At 41.7% G+C, this 26,581-nt stretch overlaps 1 protein-coding gene and 1 long non-coding RNA gene across 5 annotated transcripts in view; one reads left to right on the top strand and one right to left on the bottom strand.

Annotated features, from left to right (window-relative positions):
* Nucleotides 1–26,581, bottom strand: part of LOC138300358 (zinc finger matrin-type protein 4-like) — a 1,123,322-nt gene that overhangs the window by 634,638 nt on the left and 462,103 nt on the right. The gene's annotated exons all lie outside the window — the stretch shown is intronic.
* LOC138302055 (uncharacterized) lies at nucleotides 782–26,581 on the top strand. Its single transcript, XR_011205248.1, has 3 exons — nucleotides 782–882; nucleotides 17,464–17,525; nucleotides 26,518–26,581. It is a non-coding gene; the product is annotated as an uncharacterized lncRNA (long non-coding RNA).

The following is a 26,581-nucleotide window of genomic DNA, read 5'->3' as shown; positions in this document are numbered from 1 at the left end:
GTACTTTTTGTCCTGTTCTGTACGGCTACCATCTCACTATTCCCACATCAAACTGCTCAAAGATGACAACAAATTCACTAAATGATAATGTTGCTCCATCCACAAAAAGCTATTTCCTCATCTCTGAGTGCCCATAGGCAGATGAAAGGATGACTGCGACCTGCATGGGAGAGCTCTCAAGGTCGAGGTTCACTCTCTTTTTTTTGCATTGACAGCATTTTCCTTCTCACAGGTGTTTGAGGACGGTGGTGAAAAAGTTAGTGTCACTAGGGCTGGGCTGGGAGCTAAAAGAAGCTGTGGAAAAGTTTTAATACCAGCCCAAATTTGAGAAGAGGGTTAAATTGTGTCTGGGTGTTTTATTCTTTAAAGAACACGATAAATATTCATCTCACAGGACGATGTTTCAAACATATTAAAGGTTTTACGTTTAACAAGTGAGTCTAAAGAGAAATTTATGAAATAATCCAAAGTGTCAGTGTTAGATCCAAGACTATTATTACCCAGTAACACTAAAGCATTTATGTGAACGTAAATAAGTACATGCTTATATGTCGGTTGACTTTGGGGATGGTTGGACAGAGGATCCGTTCATCGTTCAAGCACTGAACAGTAGCTCCTTTATATGATTTACCCTACCCTTCACTCATATTGGATTCCACTGCAAATGGCCGGAAGCCATCCCTTTCTTCCTGACATCAGCTGAGCAGCCCAGTAACTGCCGCTCAGGCTTTTAAGGGGCCAAGGGACCCTTCAAATGGGTTGAAGTGGCTGCAAGCCAGACCTGATGCCGAACAGAAGAAGGTTTGCTTTCTTCCTTTCAGATGTCCTCTGCAGCAGATATTATTTCTGAGAGCTGAAATTGACTGCCCCAGCACAAGATTCGTAAGTAAAATGTACATTTTATGGTCTCTGAAAACAGAAAACCTAGACCACCCTGCTAAATGATGCTTCCTCTGGACCTTTTGCGTGATGACTGAAGTTCCTATTTCTCTACTGAAACACAGAGTGAAATGCCAGAACAAATCTCCCACGTGCAGATTTTTAATGAGACTGTTGTCCTATTTCAACATAGTGTTGCACAGCACCTCGACGTATTATGGGAATAGGGCGCCAGCACGTTTCATGTGCATGAGGCTGGCAGGGTGTCCAGGGAGACTATGTGCCCCTCAACCCACTTCCCTCTCCACAGACATGCTAATGCGATGAGATGAGATGCCACACTATGCACACTCAGAATCTGGAAATATATACATTTGATTGTGAATTCCTAATCCTCCTTTGTGCCTTATGGGATTCACTCATTAATGTGACCTAGTTAAGCAACCACCACCGTCTTCGTGATTGAGTGCCTTATCAATAAAAGAAAATAGTAATGTTTGAGAGAAGAAGCATGAATACATAAAACCACAATGTATTTGTGTACATTTCCAGAAATGCCACCTAAAGGTATTGAACAGTCAACAAGAGCAAAAGAAACGAGAAAAACAAAAATGGTTCAGGATATTAATTTCGCCGAGTCTGTGAGTCAGCCAGAGGTCTGCTCCCATCAGCATATCCATCAATAATGTAGGCTAGCGTAGATGGATGCCCTATTGCTGCTCGTTCAAAATGCACAAGCTTAACTGCATTCATGAAATCCAAAATCAGACACCAATTATGGGAATTTAGAAACTACAGAGACTTCACTTCATCCGACCAGACAGTGCCAGGATCTTGCCCAGAGTCGAACGGCACAATGAAACTAACGTGATCTGATGTGTTTACAAAAACCGCCTGCACAGCTTGCTCCGCTCTCTCTTTACAGCCATAAAGCTACAGCGGAGAAGACCAAATAGGTCAAACCAAAATTAAAAGTACCTTGCGTTATATTTGTACTTTACTAGAATGCAGCCCTTCGGGCGGGTGATTTTTCTATTATCTATGTGCCTTTTGCTGTCGGCACAATATTTACCCACACTACATAGAGCTGTGCTAATCCAACAACTGGCTTTACAATAAGCCTGACCCCAATACAAAAAAAAGTGCGCGCTAAAGACATCGCAATAAAATAAAAATAAAAAAGCCTTATCGGTAGAATCGTCTAAAAAACGGCACAGTATAGAGCAGTTAAATAAATGCTCTTAATAGTGAGCATTAAATGGCTCTGTTGATGGATGGATTTTCTGGTACACATCTGCAAGATGTTATCATCCACTCTTCTCCAGGAGTCTAAGCAGAGCCTGCTGTGGTGCATGCACATGCAGGAGTGCACCAGGAGGAGTCAGTGGAACAGCCATAGGTAGTTTGAGATTTTTACCTCCACGTTTCTTGTAAGCATGTGCTTTGGAAATGACCTACAGTGACGCTCGAAGCTCATTGGGAAAACCAGTCCACACGCTCAGAATCCAGTAAGCGTAAAATTATATTTGTACAATTATATCTCAAAAAGGAAAATAATGCTTCTGAAAAACATACATACTGGTGCCGTGCTTGTTTTCCGCAGTGTGCGTGTTTAGGTTTTTCCATAGAGAATCAACCAAAACACGTAGCGAAGATATGCTTTGCCCAGATTTAGGTGTCGTGCAAGATGGTGCAGACCCCCATAGGAACAGTCGTGTACCAAACACAGATTCCAACAACAAAATCAAAATGAAAATAAGCACACACAAAATTGAATTATAAAACAAAAATCTCTTCGCAAAACTTAAATAAATTATCCCCACCTCAGACTAGAAATATGTTTGGGCATGATGATTGTTACCTGACATTACACTTTCGCCTAAAACCGGCCTCCTTTGCACTGTTTCACTGTCACAATGTTTCATGGCACTCGCATTACACCATATTCCAATTCGCAACTCAACATATTTTTGCATCACTGTACCCATATCATTCACCCCCCCTTACAGGTGCCCCAACAGATCACCGCCAAATAATCTTTACCTCAACTGGACATCAATCTACTAAGGATACCCAGCAGACAGCACACTCCTCTTGTGCCTTGTTCCCTATGTCTTCACACTTTTCCACCTCTAATTTCTTTCCAGTGGAGGAAGTTACACAACTGGCCAAGAAAACCAAAGTTCCAACATTCTAATGGAACCCCATCCACCTGAATTCCTGACATTCTAAGCAGCACAGTTTCTAACTCCCTGAAACACACTAATCAGACCCATCTAGAAGCCCACAGTGGACTCGTACAGTGCTTATTTTGAGCTGGTGTTTCCAGTGCTCGGCACCAGCATTTAAGACAGTCTGCAACATTGTGGCGTTGTTTATCTGCTTTCAAAATGAGCACAACAATAATTGTTTATTCAGTCAATGTACATTAAAAGTGACTAATACATGCCACCCAAGTCATTCTTATAGCTATGGGTGCTTGGAATAGCCTGGAATGTCACTTGTAGGAGTGTGATGTTTAGTAGTTGTGTTGGTTCTGCCATTTTCATTGTTGGCATAAGCAATGGTTGGGCAAGCTGCAGTGGCCTTCTGGATGAGAGCACTGGCACTTTTCTTTCGTTTAAATTAAGCACTGGTCCCATGTGTGCTGTCCAACTGCTAACCAATCTAAACTATCCAATGTGCATGCAAAATTCTGCAAATAGCTTGGTTGAGGAATATTTTCTATTACATACTATGAGCACCTTAATTTGTACAGACTTTTTTAATATTAGCATGTGGGGGAGGAAGGCTTGAAGAGAAATTCCAGGACCTGCAGTCCCTTTCAGATTGAACATAATCCGTATTTCTCCACAGTTTGAGATAGCGTCCCTAAATTTATAAGTATATTTGTAGTAATGACAGCCAATGTGTGTGAAGGGTATCAATGCTAATGCAAGCAAAACTGAGTGACTCAAATCTGAGATACCAATGGCTATCTTTTAAAATATTTATTTTAATAAAGCTAAAGACAATGGACTGTTTTTCCAAGTTTTTGTCTTGGCAGCTAAGTTCTCATGCTGGGGAAAGATGGATGCCTAGTAAAGCAAGAATATCAAAGCCAAGTGCATACAAGGTAATTAGGTGTCAGATTAGCTCACATGTACAGCATCCATTTTAGGACATCCTCATTCCTACTTCTAATCCCTGCTCATCCATCATCCCTGCTCCTCATCCATCATCCCTGCTCCTCATCCATCATCCCTGCTCCTCATCCATCATCCCTGCTCCTCATCCATCATACATCATTCCTAGTTCTCATCCATCATACATCATCCCTACTTCTCATCCATCATACATCATCCCTACTTCTCATCCATCATACATCATCCCTACTTCTCATCCATCATCCCTACTTGTCTTCCATCAGTCTCATCCCTGCTTATCTATCATCCCTACTTCTCATCCCTCGTTCTCATCCCTGCTTCTCATCCATCATCCCTGCTTCTCATCCATCATACATCATCCCGACTTCTTATCTATCATCCCTATTTCTCATCCATCATCCTTACTTCTCAACCATCATACATCATTCCTACTTCTCATCCATCATCCCTGTTTCTCAGCCATCATACATCATCCCTTCTCATTCATCATCCCTGCTTCTCTTCCATCATCCCTGCTTCTTATCCCTCATTTCTGCTTCTCATCCCTACTTCTCTTCCATCATTCCTACTTCTCATTCCTACTTCTCATCCATCTTCCATCATTCCTACTTCTCATGCCTCAGCTATCATCCCTACTTCTCATCCCTCAGTCATACCAACACATTTTCAGTTTTGTGAAACACACCAAGGTAGGTGGACATCGGTATTTGATATATTTATGGTTTCAGTTACTAATTCAGAAAATTTATATCTTGAATATTATTCAAGTATTTAATAGCAAACAAAGATTTAATTAATGCTCTATACTTCTAAGATGAAAGCTGAAATGGTGAGTGTCTGGTATGTTCCCAAACCAAGAAAGTACAAGCTCTGTGACAGTCACATTCCAAATGAGAACAAATGTGAATTCAAATGTGAGTGATGGTTATCGCTAGAAAATCTCATGGTATTGGCGGAATATTTTCATTGGACATGTTTGTTGCTAGTGTGCCACCACCGAAGTTTGTATGGACGTGGACATTCCTTCAAAGGTGATATTGTTTCATGGCCGATACTAATGAACTAAAGTTAGGTTTCCAGAATGACAATCTACTGATCGTTTTAAAGACCATGGGCAGCTTGTCGGAGTGGTCATCTGGGCTCCACCCTCTTTATTTCACTCCTTCGGATAAATTCAGATGTGATGTCCACTGCGGTCCTTTCATTTTAATGAGCAGTGGTTCTTTAAATAATCCAGGAAACGATCCTGGCTCACTGGCTGTGGTTGCTGCACTGACCCCCATTCACCACGCTTACTCCTTTGTGCAAGCTACCACATGTACATAATTGACATCTGTCTGCATACATCATGTGCCTGTCTGAGGATCTCAAAACCCTTCGACGTGTGAATTCCACAGTCCAGCAAAACCACAGCTTCCAGGGTTCATACCTATCTCTTGAAGATATGGTGCTAAGGTTTGCCCCAGGTGTTTCAGGCTTCAGACCTGCAGAGCAGGGGCTACATGTCAACTGGGGAGTGGACAGTGTTGTTTCCCAAACTTTTCCCAACTCAGTTCAAGATGAGATGGAAAACTGTGGGGGTTGCAGGTATGAAGCATAGAAATCAAGTGTGTGCAGTTTATCATCTCAACTTTTGAAGACACAATGAACAGACTTGAATTGAATTTTAGTGCAATGCAATAGCTGTGAGAGACACTGTTGGAAATGGCCCTTTTTGCAGGGTCATCCCCAGTCTTTTTGCCTCCTGCCTCCTATTTTGTCTGACCTGCTGCTGTTGGCTTTTGAACTCTGAGCACTTTATCACTACTAACCAGTGCTGAAGTGTATATGCTCTCTGTAAAACTGTATGTAATTGGTTCATCCATGATTGGTATATTTGATTAACTAGTAAGTCCCTAGTAAAGTGCACTAGAGGTGCCAGGGCCTGTAAATCAAATGCTACTAGTGGGCCTGCAGCACTGGTTGTGCCATCCACATAAGTAGCTCTGTAATCAGGTCTCAGACCTGCCATTGCTGTGTCTGTGTGGACAGTTTTAACTGTAAATTCGACTTGGCAAGTGTACCCATTTGCCAGGCCTAAACCTTCCCTTTTCTTACATGTAAGGCACCCCTAAGGTAGGCCCAAGGTAGCCCCAAGGGCAGGGTGCAGTGTATGGTTAAGGTAGGAAATATAGTAATGTGTTTTATATGTCCTGACAGTGAAATATTGCTAAATTCGTTTTTGCCTGTCCCTCTCATAGGTTAACATGGGGGCTACCTTTAAATCTGATTAAAGTGTAAATTCCCTTTGGGAACGGATGGACATGTGGAGTTTGGGGTCTCTGAGCTCACAATTTAAAAATACATCTTTTAGTAAAGTTGATTTTAAGATTGCGCGTTTGAAAATGCCATTTTTAGAAAGTGAGCATTTTCTTGCTTATACCATTTCTGTGACTCTGCCTGTTTGTGGATTCCCTGTCTGGGTCAGATTGACAGTTGGGCTGGTTGCACCTCACACTAGACAGTGACACAAAAGGAGCTGGGGTGTAGTCTGCATTTCCTGATGAGCCATCTGTGCTAGGAGGGAGGGAAGGAGTGGTCACTTACACCTGAAAGCGCTGTGCCTGCCGTCACACAATACTGTCTCCGACCCCCTGGTGAGTGTCTGGGGCCTGGCCTGGGAAGGGCAGGATTTCACATTTAAAAGAGACTTTACTTTGAAGTAGGCCTACTTCAAAGGAGAAATTGGGTATAAGAAGGGCACCCAAAACCACAGACTTTAGAACACTTCTGGAAACAAGAGGAACCTCTGCCTGGAGAAGAGCTGAAGAGCTGAGGAAGAAGTGCTGCCCTGCCTGTGACTGTGCTTTGTGGAGCTATCCTGCTGTTGCTGCTTCTGCCAGAGTAAGAGGGCAAAGACTGGACTTTGTGTGCCTTCCATCTTGTGAAGAAATCTCCAAGGGCTTGATTTAGAGTTTGCCTCCTGTTGTTTGAAATCTCAGGGACAGCAAAGACTTCTTTCTGCCAGCACCTGGAGTCTCTGGAGACACTCCTGCTCTGACAAGTGGTGCCCTATCCGGTCCATGGGCCCTTGAAAGGAAAGCTGGTGGAAATCCAAGGAAATCTACTTCGGACCGACGCCGCTGCTGAATCCGGTGACGCCGCCTGCACCCGACGCCGTGACCTTCGCTGGAACACAACGCTCTTCGCAGGCCCGTCACTGCTGCAGCCCAGCTGAAGTCAGCGACTCCGTGGAAGTCGCCGCACCAAGCTGTGACCGACGCCGCTCGAAGTGCGTGGAATCAATGTTTTGCACCAACACCGCGATTGCCGACTTCGCGCATCAACTTGTTTTCACTCTTCACCAAAGGTACTATGCTTGGGGGTCTACGCGACTGTGTCCGGCGCCGCTGGTGTCGGCTTGTTGGGAACGACTCCATCACCATGCCGTGTTAACATCTCATCAAAGCATTTGGTGTTTCTAAGCACTATTTTTTAGTTTAAACTTTAAAAATTCATAACTTGACTTGTGTATGTTGGATGTTTGTCGTTTTGGTCTTGTTTTGTTTAGATAAATATTTCCTGTTTTTCTAAACTGGTGTTGTGTCATTTTGGAGTGTTTTCATTAAGTTACTGTGTTTGTTGGTACAAATACTATACACCTAGCACTCTGAAGTTAAGCCTACAGCTCTGCCCAGCTACCAAGGGGGTAAAGCAGGGGTTAGCTGAGGGTGATTCTCTTTTACCCTGACTAGAGGGAGGGTCCTTGCTTGAACAGGGGGTAACCTGACTGTCAACCAAAGACCCCATTTCTAAATACCCCATTTCTAACAGACACCAAGAGGAATATGCACTGCTGCAACAGGTGTGGGACGGTGCTCGGCAAAGCAATCTAGTTCCCTCCCATGACTCCATTTATAAATTGCTCATTGTAACTGAAGCCACTAGCAAAGGAGCAGCTGAGCTGGTATGCGAACAACATAAAAAATGTTAAACAGAAAGGAGAGCCCAGAGCAGTGCAATAGGGCAAAGAGCAAGCATAGATTTGTTGGTGGAGCAGAGTGACAGTCATTGGTGACAGGCCTTCTTTCTACAAGAAGGACATTTTTACAAAGGCTCTGATGAAATCAACAATGCTCTGGGTCTCAAGTTTAGAATGAAATGTACCCTGCAGTAATGTAAAGATGTAAGGACTGACTCAATTTGAAGTAGGCCGCAACCCTATTTTCTGTAGTTTTGCAAAATCACCATGCCAGCCTTTGATCAGATATAATCTGTCCTTCTCTTTCCACGCACCGTGACAGTGTCAAGTCATTTAGATATAGGTATCAGCAAGACACCTGATGCAACATCATCCTGGAACAAGTGCCTTGTTATTTCAATTTCAAGGCTGAATAAGAACAATAGCTAAAGCAGTGTAGTCTGAGTTGTCTTTTTTTTTTTAACCTTATATGTTTAAAGGAATTCATCTTAGACTAACATCTTGATGCTCATTGGTTATATCATACATTCCTAAGGCGATGTTGGAAATTCCATCTCTAATAAGATACAGTATAAAAGAACTTCCACATGACCAGCTGTCAGGAGAGGTCCTTCACTCCGCATTATCACAAGCAAGAAACTGTAAGACCAGAAAATGCTCCTGTCTGCTAGAGATACTGCCACCGCATCATATTTTCTACTGAAAGCTGATTTAGAGCATGAGCCCGGGAGGAGTTAATGGGGATGCTGAACACATATTTGTCTTTCACAGGGAACCCAGCTTCATTGCCTCCTGATAACAGCACTTAATCTTAATAAGATATGCATTTATTTACAGTGGTTATTTTAGATGTGTTGAGCAACAGGGTGTACCTGATAAAATAAACTTTCTTTTTAGTTATGTCTTTTCTTAGTGTATCTTGAAAGTGTGTGTGATTGAAGAAAATGAAAAAGGTTTGGGTCTGATCACCACAGTGTCCCTGAATTCCTATTTAGGGACTGTTGGTAACCCAAAAGCATTGACGTCACTTCAACTATGGATCGGGTGGAGTTATGTAGGGCTACAAAAATCTGTCTTTCAAATTCAAGCATTGGTGCATTGAACTAAGTTCACTCATGCTACCCTTAGGTGGGAAAGCAAATCTTGTAGAAAAGAGCCAAAAACTCAGTTCACACAATGCTGGCACCCATCGTAGGACCTAGATGTTCTGGTAACTCGTTGAGTAGTTTCTTTTTGATATAAATACTCATGTGAACCAAAATGTCATTACAGAGTTGTCCTTAGTAATCATTGTGACCTCCTACAGGGTGTAAGGGAACACCTATTGCCAAAGATTTGTCAAGCTTGATATTTAAAAGTATTTGTCCATTATGTTTTCTAATTATTTGATTCTGTTCCATTTGAATCCCTTCATATGGCGGCCCCTATTGTGATATGTACCAGTTACAGGGAAGCAGTAACTTAGAATCTCAAGCTTCAAGGTGCCATCAATGCAGGTGGGGCAGTTACTTTTGTAATAGCTTCTCACACGGTTTATGTCTGAGATGTTTTAATCATGGGTAGAGTTTGATGCTACAGCCATTGCCTTTAGGAAGTGTCAGGCTTATAAGACAGCACCAAATTAGAGGGCTTACCAATATTAGGAAATTCCTTTGACCTACCAGGAACACCAGAAATGGTTTGCTGGTCAGTTAGCACACATGCACAGTAATGTCCATCGGGGACCCTGAGCAGTGAAGAGGCCATATGGCAGTTCTTGGCAGGCTACAAGCCCATTCCTCATCCTGACACCTTGTCACTCGGTGAGTTGATACAGATTTTAAATTAAACATTCCCCTTATGCAGAGGACTTGTACAGTTTGTATTATGTACCATGAATTCCAGACCTGATTACACAGCAAGCAAGCAGCTCCAGTACTGATACAACCCATTAGTACTAGACTATTGATGCTATTGTGGGAAAAAACGTGCCTGTGAAGCATGAAGAGATTATTTTCTGGGATGCTCACAAGACAAGTCAATTAGAAGCAGTGTATCCATTTACAACACCCCAAAACAAATATAGAATATCGACTGTGTGTCCCCCTTCCACCCGAAGAGGAATGTAACCCCTGGAGAAACATTTGCATGCATTTTCACCAGCACACATGGCATGCCTTTATTGGCAGCTTTCTCTGAGCTACTGAAACAAGTACAGAATGGGCACAGAGCTGCATCAGCTCTGTATTTAGGAATTAAATTAATGAGAAACTTTTCTACAGTTACTTCTATCATCCTAAGCAACTAGAAGGGATAAGCATCGGTTTTGGTCTTACGCCATAGACCGGAAGTAGTTCCAGATCATGAACAAGAACTACTGAAAATAACCACAAACATTTCAACCTCTGTGGGTCGTGATACCTTAGGTTCACAAGCTGCTAAGCCACATATGAAACATAAGTGTGACATGGAGGATTCTGTTAAAGAGAAATCTGCAGTGGAAAGTAGGAAGAAACAGAGGTAACTGAAGACATCACGGAAACCATACACCAGTGAATGGGCTGTAAGACAGGCTCCAGCCTTATACAGAAATCAATTGGAGTGGGATGAACATTATATTCTACATGTCATTCCCTTACAGAGTGAACCTGAAGTGAAGCTCAATACCATATAAAGCTAGAAACAAAGTGTGGTATTAAAGCAATGTTGGATCATTTGTAATATCAGGGATTAATAGCGCCTGTCTTTCACCAATGATCATGCCCCCTAAAACCTGACAGATCTTTTAGGATAGTTTTACACTATAGGAATTTAAAACCAAATACAAGAAGATATGTGGTGCAAAAGCACATAGCATTTTTGATGGTGAACCTGGTGTGGGAAAAATACAAAACCACCACTGACATCTCTAATTGGGGTTTCAAGCTAAACATCTTAAAGTGAGTACCTACGTTTTGAAGGGTGAAGTTCTTATTATGTTGCTTGTCTGTGGGCTATAAGAAAAGTTCTGGCTTATTCTCAGCACATATCATGGCGCTCTTACAACCAGACCCTGCATTATTGCCATATGTTGATATCTGTCCTACAGATGACAATTTAGACAAGCACCTAACCAGGGTGGACAACAATGTAACACTATTAACATCACATGGTACAGATAAGGTGAAAATTGCCTACCTTACGGTTTTATTGAACAATATGGAAACAATATAAACCAGATAAACAGAAAGAAGAGCAGAGTCAGTAGGACAAAGATCAGCACAGATTGTTTGGAGGGGCAGTCATTGGGGACAAGCACTCTGTGCATGAAGGCCATTTCTACCCAGGTTCCGATGAAATCAATGAGGCTCTGGGCCTAAATTTACACTGAAATGCACCCTGCTGGAACCAAGTGACAAGGGTATGCAAAGGTACGGGCCCCATGCTCACTGTGCCAATGGAACCAAGTTATACCAGACTTATGAGCCCCAATCAGGGAAAACCCGATCATTGGTTGCTTGTATTCCAGCTCATGGAGGACCTGGTCTTGCAGTTTGGGCTGGAGTGATCATATTGGAGCAAGGTCAACACCGCTTTGCATATGGCTTGGTCCAAACTGAGGTGGCATGGTGGGCAAAATAATGATGGGTTGAAATGCTACTTGGAGCAATTGCCAGTGTTACACAAATTGCAAGCATTCCCCAATCACCTTTTGTATGTTTGATGTGGTGTTAATTAAACACAATTTATATAGCACTTACTATTTTATAGCTCTTATAGCATTATTCATGCTCTTGTAGGGTGTCAGTTCTCGTTACATCACACCCATATCCTGAATACAGAGGCAATAAATCATACAAATGTGTAAATCGATTTACAGGAACTATTACATAAGACAATGAGGGTTACAATGTAGGACTCACATATCACCCATACTAGTAGGCAAAAGTAGTAACACTCATACATGTGTAAAAAATATAAACATCTGTGATCTGTATGTTCGACAATGTGCTTTGTAGCAGGCATATTAACCCTCTGTGCTACTTTCTGAATCAATACTGGTTAGCCAAAACGGCTCTTTCCAGTAGGTGCATTATTCACCAGAGTTACCTTACCGTTATTAACCCCCTGAAAATATTTTTGGTGAAAAATAAAGAGAGAAAAATAGGTATCAAGGAAACCTTTGCATTTCCAAAATTGACAAGATAAGCTGTTGAGAAGCAGCAGTTATTTGCACATCTCTGAATTCTGGGGTGCCCATACTAGCATGTGAATTACAGGGCATTTCTCAAATAGACGTCTTTTTTTTTTTTTTTTACACACTGTCTTACATTTGGAAGGAAAAAATGTAGAGAAAGACAAGGGGTAATAACGCTTGTTCTGCTATTCTGTGTTCCCCCAAGTCTTCTGATAAAAATGGTACCTCACTTTCGTGGGTAGGTCTAATGCCCACAACAGGAAACACAACATGGACACATCACATTTTTACATTAAAATCTGACGTGTTTTTTTGCAAAGTGCCTAGCTGTGGATTTGGTCCTCTAGCTCAGCTGGCACCTAGGAAAACCTACCAAACCTGTGCATGTTTGAAAACTAGACACCTGAGGGAATCCAGGATGGGGTGACTTGTGGGTCTCTCACCAGGTTCTGTTGCCCAGAATCCTTTGCATACCTCACAATTTGGAGAGAAAAAAACACTTTTCCCTCAGATTCCGGTGCTGCAAAGTTCTGGGGTCTGAGAGGAGCCAAAAACATCCTTCCAACCAGCATTCCCCCCAAGTCTCCCGATAAAAATGGTACCTAACTTGTGTGGGTAAGCCTAGTGCCCGCAGCAGGAAATGCCCCAAAACACAACATGGACACATCACATTTTCCCAAAGAAAACTAACCTATTTTTTTTTGCAAAGTGCCTAGCTATGGTCTTTGGCCTCTAGCTCAGCTGGCATCTATGGAAACCTAGCAAACCTACACATTTTATAAAACTAGACATCTAGGGGAATTTGGAATGGGGTGATTGTGGGGCTCTCACCAGGTTCTGTTACCCAGAATCCTTTGCAAACCTTAAAATTTGGCACAAAAACCCCCCAACTTGTCTCACATTTCAGTGATGGAAAGTTCTGGAATCTGAGAGGAACCACAAACTTCCTTCCACCCAGCATGCTCCAAAGTCTCCCGATAAAAACAGAACCTCACTTGTGTGGGTAAGGCGTAGTGCTCGTGACAGCAAACGCCCCAAAACGCAACATGGACACAACATTTTTACATTGAAAACTGAAATTTTTTTGGGGAGAGTGTCTAGCTGTGGATTTTGGTCTCTAGCTCAGCCGGTACCTAGGAAAACCTACCAAACCTGTGCATTTTTTTAAACTAGACACCTAGGGGAACCCAGGATGGGATAACTGGTGGCGCTCTCACCAGGTTCTGTTACCCAGAATCCTTTGCAAACCTCAACATTTTGTAAAAAAAAATCATTTCAGTGATAGAAAGTTCTGGAATCTGGGAAGAGCCACAAATTTCCTTCCACCCAGCATTTCCCCAAGTCTCTTGATAAATATGGTACCTCACTTGTGTGGGTAGGCCTAGTGCCCGCGACAGGAATAGATGACACAACGGTCAATGTTGGTTCTTACATGAGGGCAACTGTTGACCCTGGGGTGATCCATTCCTGATGCAGACACTAGGTACAGGCACTCAAGTGGGGTAGCTTTGTTATGAAGACAGGTGGGGAAACACTAGGTGGTAGGAATTTTGTGGATCCCAGCATATTCCTGTAGTTTGTGTGACAGAAATGCAAGAAAAATAGATATTTTATTCAACATTTCACCTTTGCAGGGTATTTTGGGTAAGAAAACTTTGGGGAATCCACACAAGTCACACCTCTGTGGAGTACCCCAGATGTCTACTTTCCAGAAATGTCTGGGTTTGGTAGGTTTCCCTATATGGCCGCTGAGCCGAGGACCAACAACTCAGGTGGCTGCCTTTCAAAACCAGGTTGTTTTGTGATAGATAATTTTGATGTCTCCACAATATGATTTGGGCGGTGGAATTTGGGGCTGAACTAAATTGGGGAGCTCCCAAGCGAGCACTGTGTGTGCTTGCCACCGCATGCACCTGCTCTCTGGGTTGGGCTAACCCGCTATTGTCCCGCTGCACAGACTGTACTTGCGAAGGGACAGCAGGACTGTCCTCATTACCTCCCTCATGATCAATGGAAAAGGAGTTATTGAATGGGACTCCTCCGACTGAAAAATCACCCCCAGAGTCTGCACCATTGTCCTATTCCTCAGATGCTGTCTCAGTATCTGCTGTCTCAGTCTCTGATCCTACATCAGAGATGTCCTCTATAACCAGAGTGAGGGCTTGAACAGCAGTCATCCAACGAGATGCAGTCTCTGCTACTGGCTAAACTGCTGCTCTAAAACACTAGCCTACGTAGACAGACACAAAATTGCTGGTGGGTGTGTGTGTGTGTGACACGTGCAACAGTAGAGGTCACCTTACCTTCGCTTCTTCCCTCAATCAGCACGTTCTTTCAAGACACTTAAAAAAAGGCACTATTACTTCACCTTGTCACATACCAATCATCTCAGTCTTTAGCGCCTCTAGTGCCCAGTCCAACAATCACTGATGCTCCCACTCCCATGACCACCTCCTCAGATTCCCCAACTACCACCCAGCAAAAGTGCCATCTCTCCATAGCCCCACTGCACACACATTTCAATTGTATTATATAGCAGGTAATGTCTGACTTTACTAATCTACTCAGCTATTTACATAAAATGCAGATTGGATCTTTGCAGTAGGCATATAAACCTTCTGCACTACTGTATGGCATCAAAACTGCCACTAGACAAAAGTCAGATCCTTTTTTTGCAGAAACAATCACAGGGCTTACTGCTGCCTAAAAGCTACAGTTGAACACACCAATCGAAGTATGTGCATTGCTTTGAAGACGCAAGCTGCAAGAGAACATACATACATATATATCACTTTTATATGTGGGTGCGGTTTTCCTGGGGGCCGATCTGCAGCCCCCAAGGAAACCACACATGTTTACAAAAGAGATTTCCATATATATATATGCAGAGCTTTCTATATAGATATATATATATATATATACACAGAGCTATCTATATAGATAGATATATTTACATAGATTAATATATCTAGAAAGATATGTCTAAAAAATATATATATATTTTTTTAATAGCTGTATGGTTTCCTTGGGGGCTATAGGGGCCCCAAGGGAAACCATTCAACTATGTAAAAAATTGATTGCCCCCACAGGGGGTCACCCTGCTCACAGACGACCCCCTGTCAATTTTTTTTTTTTTTTATTTCTTAAAAAAAATGATTTTTAAACCCCTGGGGGGCGCGATCGGGCCCCCCCCAGGGGTAAACCTACCTTTAGAAAATACCCCGGCGGGGGCGGCCTGTTTGCCGAGGGGGCCGACCCCCAAAGTGAAATTCCCAGTGTCTAGTGGGGGTGTGCTGCGACCAAGGGCCAGGAAATCTGTTCAGGAAGGCCTTGTTTGAAAGGGGAGAGTCTCCCCCTTTCAAACAAGGCCTTCCCGAAAGTCAGGAAGGCCGTTCAGGGCTGTTTTCAATACCAGAGGAGGAGAAAACAGATAGTGAGGTCAGCGTGCCTTGCAGATCGCTGACATCATAAAGGGGTGTGTGAGGGTTCAGGGGGAGACAAAAAATCTTTCATGTCTCCCGGGGTATTTTTTAACCCCCTCCCTTGTGTGGGGGCCCACACTGTAGGGGTTAAATCTTCATTCAAGAGGGCATGTTCACATCTCGTCAATCATACATGCTAGTATGAGCTAAATAATTATTCTTCGCCATTAGTTATCCAGAGGCGACAGATGTCACATGAACCACTGAGCCATCTGTGCATCTAAATGTGCTCAACCATTCTCACAAAAAAATAGATCCACTTCTGAAGCAATATCTTGGAGTCACCATTTAGTACGTCATTAGCATTTCAATGAAAAAACTTTCCAGACACAATCCCCCATTGAAAGTCACTCTGAACATGGGCCTTTCAACAATGGTGGCATGTAATGCCTGAAAGTTTTCAAATTCCTAGCACGTGCTGAAAACATCTCTCAATGGATTAGAAGGATCTTCAAGATCACCAAGTCAGTTTCAGAGGACCGATGGCATAGAGTAGTCAGTCAAGGTACACAAATTACTTTTGCGGTGTGCATGGTTCTCCGCTCTGCTGAAAAAGCTACCAACATTTTTCAAACTCCGCGGTCTGCTTGGAGCCAGAAGTTCATCCAAAAACTCTAGTAGCCCCGCCAGCGGAGCTCACCCGGTGTGGCCTGCAGCCCAGCTATGGGCTGCACAGCGAAAGCGCATCCAAGATCTGGCATATTCAGGACTCCGTGGGTCATGGAATTTCCTCTTTGTGGAATTCCACTGAGTTTTTTTTTTTAAAACAACTCTGCAGAATTCTGCAGAGTCAAACTCCCTGCACTCCATCCAGACCTAATTACGTTTCTCTTATAAGTAGGTGACAAAATTGCAATTTTTGCAGTCTTCAGCTTTTCTTACTAAAACATTGACTCATCAGCATGCAAAATGCATGCACAATGAAGATAAACTTCTGGCTTCACCATGTCCCAAAATAGGAGAAAGACATGATGTGGTGGTCTGGGTGGCCCACTGTCTCCCAAATGGATTGGCCTACAGGAATGTTCTCTCCTGCTCCAGACCCCCAGTTCTACCGGAGGCATTCAACTCTTATTATCATTGGTAATCCATGGGTTATTTATTCATCATCAGCTTCAAGGTAGTGTTGTCTTTAAATTTGATTTCCTTGTAGCACCTGAGGCCCAAGTCCTAATGTAGGAGGCACCCTGCCCTCATTCTCAGGCATTTGTGGGTTTCTTTAAGTTTTCATGCAGCGAGGCCCTGAAGAGTGTACATCAAGAGCGAGTGACATTGGGAAGGAGATAAAGATAAAAAGGCTCAGAGAGCGAGAAGAGACAGCAGTCTGTGCTACATTTTGCATACCTACCCTGAAAGATCAGCTGATGGTTCAAGTCATCCACCGTCCTTGTTGACTCCACCAGTATCTTCCATGCTTTCCCTAATTTCCCATATCATGTAGGTCTAGCAGCATGGAAGGATGATAACCTCATGGTTTGAGATTGGATCCCAAAATGGAGCAGATTGTGGAGTCTGATGTTGGCTATTATGTTCTCTAAAAAGTTGGCCAAGGGATAAAAACCCTGAAACACCCAGTGGATTACATATCTAACAAGCTAGCACGATGAAATGCTATCCGCTGAAAAATATATGGTGCTCTGAATGTCATGAGTTTGAATTTCTGGCAAGGCAAACTGGGCTTTTCTCCCAAGGTAGGTACATAGTGTCCCAATTTGGTAACTGTAACTTCTGTTATTTGTAGCATTTTGTTATTGGAAAAATGTGGTAAGAAGCACTGTAAGTTTAATACAAGCATTACGTAACTGTTCTCCTTTGAAGAATATGGTTTCTTTTCAACAGGAAACTGCAACAGAATGGCAATTTGAAATCAGCTGTCCTGCACCCACACCTTACCCGACAAAGTAAGAAATGCTCCTTCATTAGGTGAAGAGTCAAATTCCAATGGTATACTGGTGGTATATTTCTGACTGGTTGAGATTATCTACTGGTCAGGAGTTTTGTGTGCTCATACCAGACAGACTATATGAGATGTGCCAGGTGAAACCTGTGTCTATGTTGGTGTGGGTCAATTGGGCAACAGAGGCATCACAATGTAAAGTGCTGCAAGTTTTTTTATATAGACTACACAACGGTCTTCCCAATTGAATGCGTTTAGAAATGGACCAACCAAAATGTTAACCTGTTCCAAAAATAAACATTATAACTACTGTGCTGGGTTACATTTGTTATTTATCTACCTAGAGATCGTATTACTGACTAGAGATTTTATTACTGACACCGCCCATTGACAGCCATTCCTTTATAAGGCCAGTTTTAGAAGTCCATTATTTTCCATCCAAAAGTAAGCAGAAGTTCAAGCAAAAACATTTGACACATTGGTTATCATTCTTTGTAGTTTGAAGGTTGCATACACTTCAGATCCTGGGCAGATTGCTGACTCAACAAGCTCAGGTTTTATTGGTCAATGCTATCAGGGCTCGTCTGGGAATCCAAAGAGGGCCCTGACAAATTTGTCAGGCCAGCCGCCATCGGTTGCATAGAGAGCAAGCCTGACAAACTATTGGGATAGGGGGTTCTCCCACTAAGAATATTTGAGAAAATGGCAAAAAACAGTGCATTCTACAACACATTTTTTATTATTATAGATTAAATTATATTAAACTTTAAAGCATAGTAAAAGATGACTTTACAGTGGACCTGGATATGGCAATTTTTATTGGGGTTCTTAAATGATTCTCTCACCATCCCCCTTTAACAGTGCCTCTCATCTCTCCATAGCCCCACTCTCACATGTAGTTAATTTGTTTTGTAGCAGCACCTCTCTTACCACTGTAGGGTGTTGGAACACTTTCATCATACACACATACAGATAAAATGAATCATACATGTGTAAATGTTTACAAAGGGAACTACACAGCGTATGATTTGCAATTCATTGATAGTGGTATGCATTTTTAAGAGTGTTTGGTCGGTGGAAGCATAAATTTAGGATTCAGAACGTTACAGTGGTTAGGGTTGACTTTACTAATAACAATGTTTTTCTACCCAAACAAACCCTTTAGCATTATTAGGATAATTAAAGACTGGGAAAAAACATAACTTTCTAACCTGTAGTATGCAGTTTGCATACAGCTATTTGATGGCAGTCCATAGCTCACTGTGCTAGACAATGATTGTAACTTAAAAACTACAAGGAGCTAAGCACATGCAAAATTGCTCTGTGATTTACAAAGAACACGTTCTTAGCAGCAGGCATATTAACCTCCTGCAGCACCTTACATGAGTCAAAACTGGCACTAGACAAAACCCCATTTCTCTCCAGCAGGTATATTAATCACCAGAGTTGTCTTGGCACTATTATTGTTGCCTCAAAACTGTTGGCTATTCAAGGAACTCTGAAGTGCTCTAAAAACTGCTGCACAAAACCAGCCCCCAGTGACAAAAGTGCCCTCCACCCTTCCAGCCTCCTGGGGAAAAGCCCAGTGCCCGGTAAAGCCAGTCTGTCCTTGATTGCTATGTATCTAAAGGACCCTACTCTCAAATCTTACATCATATTTGAATTATCATCACCTTCCAGGGAGGAAGTCAACTTAGCAAATGGTTTATTAAAATACACCACAGAAGAACTCAGCAAAAAAGGTATCCACAGGCACCAAAAAGGGTGTTGTGTATAGGTGCAAGGCCATATCTCAAGTGACTGACAAACAACTGCTTGCTGATATTCGTATGTAAATGATATTTCTTGTTAGTATATGTATGGTGTTTTAAAAATAAATATACCCTAGTAGTTTCTATTTAGTGAACATTCAAAGTAGAGTTTAGGCTTTCTTTCCCCAATTCATTTAATCATTTGCTAAAATGAACATAGTTTACAATATACACACAAAAGCATTATTTGGGATTGATACAAAAAGTTAAACTTTGGGTGAAAGCATTTGGACTGGATAAACCTGAAATAAACATTCAACAGTGTACAAAAGTCTAGGGTGCACATGCATGTTTACTAGAACATGGTATGGTAAAAATGAGTGGCTTACCGCCAACACTTTTAAAGATGCTGTGTTCTTTTTCCCCTGTGTGCTCTTTGAGGTGAAGGTAGGTGAAATTAAAGGTTACTAACTTAAAACACTGTGTAGAAAAAATATGATTCCAGTGAATCCCACTTGACCAATGTAATAAAGCTATTTTAGTTTGGGAAATCAAACATTGCACTGTTGTTACATGAAGCCTGTCACAAGGAAATAATCAAACATAATGAGGACGTTGATAGAATCCATTATATTACATCTAAATTGACAGAATGTGTAAACATTTTGTGCAGTTTTTAAGTCAAGCGTAAGCATACGACCTCTTGTACACTATTAGTATACTTCTTGTATAGGCTTCCAGTCATTTCATTTGTAAGTTACAGTGTCATTTAAAAATCCTTGCTTACTAGTGGTCAGTCATGCTTCTTTGTCCCTCCTTATGTGTGGGAGCAGGGACCAACTACTGTATAATTATGCTTTATCCTGTTTATCTAGTCTGTTGGGGATGTTTTTTTATAGACTGTTTCCTTTGCTGTCCAGGGAAGCTTCCCTTTTCATTTACAGAGCATTCTTGCACTGAACTTAGCTGTAAACAAGGCTATAAATTGAGCTGTTATCTTGGTCACATTTAGTCTTTGTGGGCTCTCTGCACCTTCTCTCAGCTGCCTGGCCTCCACCCTTCCTTGGCTTCGATTTTCTTTATTAACTCTACCATTGCTCTGCAATCCTTAGAGACAGTAGCCACTTCTGCTCCATACTGGGATCCCTCTCGCAGCTCCATCAGTGCACCTCAGTTCACACACTCCAAGCCCTCATCTATGCCAGTGCCAGAACCCCACATATTGCTGACTGCCAGAGCACCTCAGTTCTTGCAGTCAGTAATCTCTGCTGCTCCAGTACTGGGACCTCAGACGCAGTTCCATCAGTGAACCTCAGTTCACACACTCCAAGCCCTCAGCCATGCCAGTTCCAGGAACCCCGCACACGCTGTCCAACAGTGCCCTCTGCTGTTCCACCCACTGACTTCTGTTTGAGGACGTGAGGTGAGCCAGTTAATCTGTTGTTAGCTGCCATCTTTATTTGGGAGGGTCTGTTTCACCTATCTCACTCTGTTCTTTCCTTTACTTTGTTTACTCTCAATGTTTTCTCCCCCCACTTTTCTCTTTCCAGCTCTTACAATCCACACGTTAACAGTTTCGCTCTTTCTTTCAACTGTTTATTTCTACTCCTCTCCCTTTTTTTTTTTACTGTTACTCTTGTTACCTCCTCTTTCAAACTTGCAAAAACTTGGTTATTGCTTTCCTTATTTCCTTCCTCTCTTCTTTCATCAGGAACTCATTCTTTCACTATTTGTTCTCTCTCCTTCATTCTTTGTCTTTTTTATTTTCTCTTCCCTTTGACTCTGTGTGTGTCCTTTAACTATTTTTTGATTTTTTTTTAGAACTCTCTTCCTTCCTCTATGTGGTGTTTTTCTTACCTCCACCTGTCAATTCACGTTTTAATATAAATCCCTCTTTTTTCCCTGTCTGTATGTGGAAGCCACAAGTTACTTGTCGGTACCCGAAGTGACAAAGTGGTTTTCCCATTCGATGTCTCTGGGAAATGTGTCAGTATATACATGCCCTGGTCCTTCCTCTGCTTGTTCCTCTCACCATCTCTCTTTTTTCTCTAATATTCATTTTTCTCTTTCTTTTCACACTTCTTTCATTACTTTTTCCTCTATATCTTTTGTTCGCTAGCTTCCTCCCCTTTTTGTTTGTCTCACACATTTGCTTTATTTCTTCTTAGTTGTGCTTTCATTTTCTCGTTCTTCCTTTCCCTTCTTTCGTTTATTTCTTTGCGACCCCTTCTCTTTCTTCCTTTTGTCAGTTGTATTCTTTTGCTTCTCTTTCTGCCCCATCTGCTTTCTCTTCTGGGGCCTAGTTATCAATGGAGCAACAGGTGAAGTGGCACTGGGGCCCGGAGACCTACGGACCTCACTCAACTAATTATTGCTCTGTTTTCCAACCAAACTTCCAGTCAACCATTTAACTTTCTTACTCAAGGGCCCATGACACTGTTACTAGTCCTCTCCATCTTTACTCCCAACTCCCTCTTTTCTTTCACCCTCCAGTCTGTCCCAATATATATTTTTGTTATTGTCTTTTGAGCATTACACTCTAATGTCAAAATATCTTATAAAAGATTATATGATAATGGTATATGTTTTAAAATAGAGGAAGAAGATAAATGGAAGTTATTTAGTTCAGTGCTGGGCCACTGGAAGCATATGGCAGCAAAAGACAATTATTTGGCAAGGTTGATCAATTTATGTGGCAACAAAAGTCCACTTATGAATTTACAATGCCAATAGCTCTAACTCAAGAAAATGTGAGACCTATTGCATTGCAAATTCTTTTTTGAATTGGCATTGCAGGCCATGGCATAACAAAACTTTTGCTAACTCCTGGCATATTTATAGGGCTGGTTGATTTTGTGTCCGGCATAAAGGCACTTTTAATACCATCCAAAATGAGTTGCTAGAGTGCATTCTAGCAGAGCATCAAGAGACTATATTGTACAGCAATTGAGAAGCAGTGATTACATAGCAGTCCAGGCAGATGAAACAACTAGGGTTTCTACCAAGATGCAGTCAGGACTCGATTTCTGCTTCACATTTGGAAATTGCAAGGCAATGGAAAGATTGTATTGCTTTTTATACCTAAATGATTCACCTGCAGAAACAATTGCAACAACTATATTTAATAAACTTAAACTCAGTTTTCCAAAGCAGTGTTCCAAAGAAAAATAAATTACCCCAAGTTATTATGGTGGCAGCACATTGTGTGGTGCCTCTGATGAGGTCCAATAAAACCTAACCATGGAACAAGCTGCATTGAACATGTCTGTCAGAATTTTCTTTAAAGAGTTAGGTGGCATTACCACATTCTTTAACCATTCTCCAAAGTGAACTGGAGTTCTTTAACAGATAGTGGCATAAGGACATCCAAGAGGGTCTGCAACTTTCTAGAACTTTAACATTCAAGTGATCAATATAATTAATGTGCACAGAGGTGATCTTCTAGAATGCACGAAGACCATTGGACACAGCAGACATTTGATTCAACTTCTATATATAAAGTAAAGGGATTTACAAGAACTCTGGAAGACAGTTTTGTCTTTTTGTTCTACAGCATAAATCCACGTCAATATTTTAGGTAATCAACTGCAAAAGTGAGACATTGACAGTGTGTTAGTACAGAAAACCAATACATACTTTGTGATAAGGTACTGTATATGGAGGTGAACTAGGAGGAGATGAACTTAAGTACCTCTACTATCATTCATTGACTGTATGCATGCCTTTGACCCTAAAAAGCACTAGGTCAAAGGCAATGTTTAGGCTAGGTCTAAGTGAAAATACCACACACATATGTACCCATCCATGAAAGCCATACCTATTTACTCTCTTTTTCTTAATAGCAGAAGTACAAACTGCACTTTTGCCATATTGGCAGAGGTCTATAGAGTACTGATTGTGGATTTGATGCTCTTTATAATCTCCAGGAATACTATTCAGACAGATCTGAATTTGCTGAGATAATAAACTTGTGGATAGATTGGCAGTAGTTGTGAACTTACTTCATTTGTAAATACACTTATACACCATAGGATTATGGGCTTCATACTGTTTGGTAATGGATTTGTACCGTTCCATACTGAAGAATGACTAGTTTCTTTCTCTTAGACCAACTGATATTTTTAAGTCATACCCATGATGTATTATATCAAACCTAATTGCTTTACACCAAACTGAAACAATTTCAAATTTTAGATCAGAAATCAAGTGGTTTTGTTTAGCAGGACCTGATTCTAGTCACCGTTCTTCACTCGTGCCGAAGCAGTTAACGTGGATTTACAGTTTTATGCAAGGCATCTGAATGTTGGCTCTTATGTTCAATAAATATTAATTACATAACTATTTGTTGGCACATGTAGACATATTTTCTGTTATGAATTTGTGATGGCTTGATTAATGTCACTTTATATAAGTATGTTAAAAACACAGTCTTCACATCGCTACATATTTACTTTCATTATTAATTATACACTTTCTCTAAAGTATTAGCCTTTTGCTAGTGTTAGTGTTAGCTAGTGTTAGCTTTAAGCTCTAGTGTAACCATAAAGTATAAAACTTTATTTTTGAACAATATAAAGCTGCCCTGCTCAAAGTTTTTGGTTATCTCCTTCTCTAAAAATGAATTTTAAAAATATGTTTTAAACATTTGTAATCATACATATTTGTTTAAAAATACTTTCCCTGGGTTTAGAGTGATGTACATTTACTTTGTTTCTGAAACAGTAAACCTGCTCAGCTCACAATTTCTTTGACTTTCTAAAATATATATATTTTTTCAAAATGGATGCTTCTTGTATTTGCATCTGTAAAATTGTCTATGGGATGTCTATGCCTGGTCTACAGGGACAACGAAAGCCATTTCTCTCTTGCACACACTGGGTCAATAGGCAGCCTTGAGCTATTTGTGCAACATCATTAACACTGAGTAGCCCTGGCTTGTCCTGCTATCCTCAATGTGTCAACCAGACATACATTTTCATGGAGGTACAAACTGTTTTCAAGCAGGGAGATTACAACACCAAACTCTCTTGCCTGGTGCACACATCAATGAGGGGGGGACATCAATGCAAAAATGTTGAGCTTTGTTCCAGAAATGATGGACAATGCACCATTTTGCCCCATTTTTATAAAATTGCATCAGGGGTGCAAATGTCACCCCTCCAAGCCCCCACATCGTTACTTTCAAACTTCACCAACTCCCACTACTGAAGACTTTGAGAACCACAGACTTGTTTCGGTTTTCTGAAAATATTATAAATGTCATTCAATATTATTCAAGGTAATTAAAGGATTAGGTTCTGAGGGTCTGCATAAAAATATCATCACACCAAAGAAGAGTTAGACTTAGAGTTAGACTTTAGACTAGCATTTTATATCATATTACATGTTGAATGCAAACCATTTATATTCACAAGCACATGTAGATGCAGTGTTACCCAACTCTAAAAGTTATATCATACACAGTATTTTAGATAGTGTGAGAATTCAATTCAGAAGACTATGGCCCTCATTTTGATACTGGCTGTAAAAACCGCCTACTGCCGTGGCGACGGCCGCCAAAAGACATTATGACCACAGCTGGATTTCTGCCAGAAGGATGGTGAAAATCCAGCTGTGGCCATGGCGGTGGATGGCGGTAAGGTGGCGCTGCTGCCACCAGCAGTGCCACACCAGTAGACTGCCGCCAACCATATTATGACCCATAATACGGTCTGGAGGCGTTCTGCTGGCAGACGCTGTTGGTGGCAGCAGCGCCCGTCCAATATCCTGCCGGAGGACCCTCTGCACACAGGTAAGTCGGGTCTCCGACAGGGGAGGCGGGTGGGGGATGCTGTGTGTGTCGGGTGGTGTGGGGATGGGGATATGCGGGTGCGTTTTGGATGCAAGTGTGCATGTATGAATGTGTGAGAGCGTGTATGTTGTGTTTTGTGAGTGCATGTGCGTGCATGTTTGAAAGTGTGTGCAGGTGTGTGTGAGTGGATGTATGCATGCGTGGATATTTGTGTGAAAAGGGTGTATGTATGTGTGAATGTGTCAAGGGGGGGTTTGGAGAGAGAGGTGTGGGTGGGGGGAAACTGGAGAAGGTTGGGGGGGGGGGAGAGAGACCCTTATCAGTGACAAGGAAGGAATTCCCCGTCACTGATAGTGCCTACTGCCATGGTTTTTGTGGTGGTAAGGAAGCCACGAAAACCATGGCGGTAGGCGGGTCATAATCCTGCGGGTGACACAGTGACGGCCGCCAGGCTGCAGATGTTTATCTCAAGCCCAGCGGCTGTTACCGCCGTGGCGGTCGGTGTTGTACATTGGCTGTTTGGCTTCAGCCAAACCACCAATGTCATAATATAGTGGAAAGTACCTCCAGCCTGTTGACCAGGGTCATAATGAGGGCCTATACATTTTAGGTTTGTTTAGTCTCTTTGCAACTCGAATGCCTGAAACAAATTCATACCAGGTCAAAGCGAGGGTGCTAATTAGCAACATGTGTCTTTCCCAATCACCCTTTCCCCCTATGTTCTTGTAAGTGGCTTAGTAGCCTCATCTGAGTACAAGGTGGATGAAAAGAAGCAGCATTGAAGTTCATTCATACCTGAAGTCAACCCGTGAAGTTGACACATAATGAGGGGGCTTTATTGCCAAAGTAGTGTTATCTGATTTTTGCAGATTCTGATTGTGGTTTTTAAGCATTGCCGAATGACTGGTGAAACCACCAGTAAAAAGGTTGAACAGATGTGTTAACACAAAAGTTACTAATGAAATTATTAATGATTATTCATGTATTTTGAGTGTTGCATTTGCTTAGACAATGTAATAATGTAGAGAAAAATAATGCACGCATTCGAACTGCTTGTTAGGAGATTATGTATTAGCTAATGAAACAATGTTTAATGTAATGTGTGTGAGACTGACTTTCCCAGGAGGAGAAAATAAGTTTACTGACTGGAGTATAAGCTGCAACAATATGGTTACCTGATGATCGCAATGATGAGAATGGAAGGACAGGAGCCAATCATCAACATGTGAACCATGTACTAGAAGAGACTTTAGACATAGGGTTTTATTTTCATTGGATTAACTGCAAACATGCTATTCTTGAACCAATAGGGACATGGGAAGTAGTTTTATGAAATTTAACTTAGCCAGACTGCACTGAGAAGAGGACACCATTTTCCCATTTTTCGTTTGCCATACCGCCATTATTTTCTTGACCGTCTTGAGAAGAGACATGCTTTTCTTTATTGCTTAAAGAGACCTTGCTTTTCCTGAACATTGACGCTGAATCCTAATGCTTTGCTGACCAGACCGACGTCCT

The sequence above is a fragment of the Pleurodeles waltl genome, chromosome 6 (genome assembly GCF_031143425.1).
Source record: "Pleurodeles waltl isolate 20211129_DDA chromosome 6, aPleWal1.hap1.20221129, whole genome shotgun sequence".
NCBI classification, from domain to species: Eukaryota; Metazoa; Chordata; class Amphibia; order Caudata; family Salamandridae; genus Pleurodeles; species Pleurodeles waltl.
Note: the sequence above shows the minus strand (reverse complement) of the source record. Positions and strands in the feature narration are given on the sequence as shown.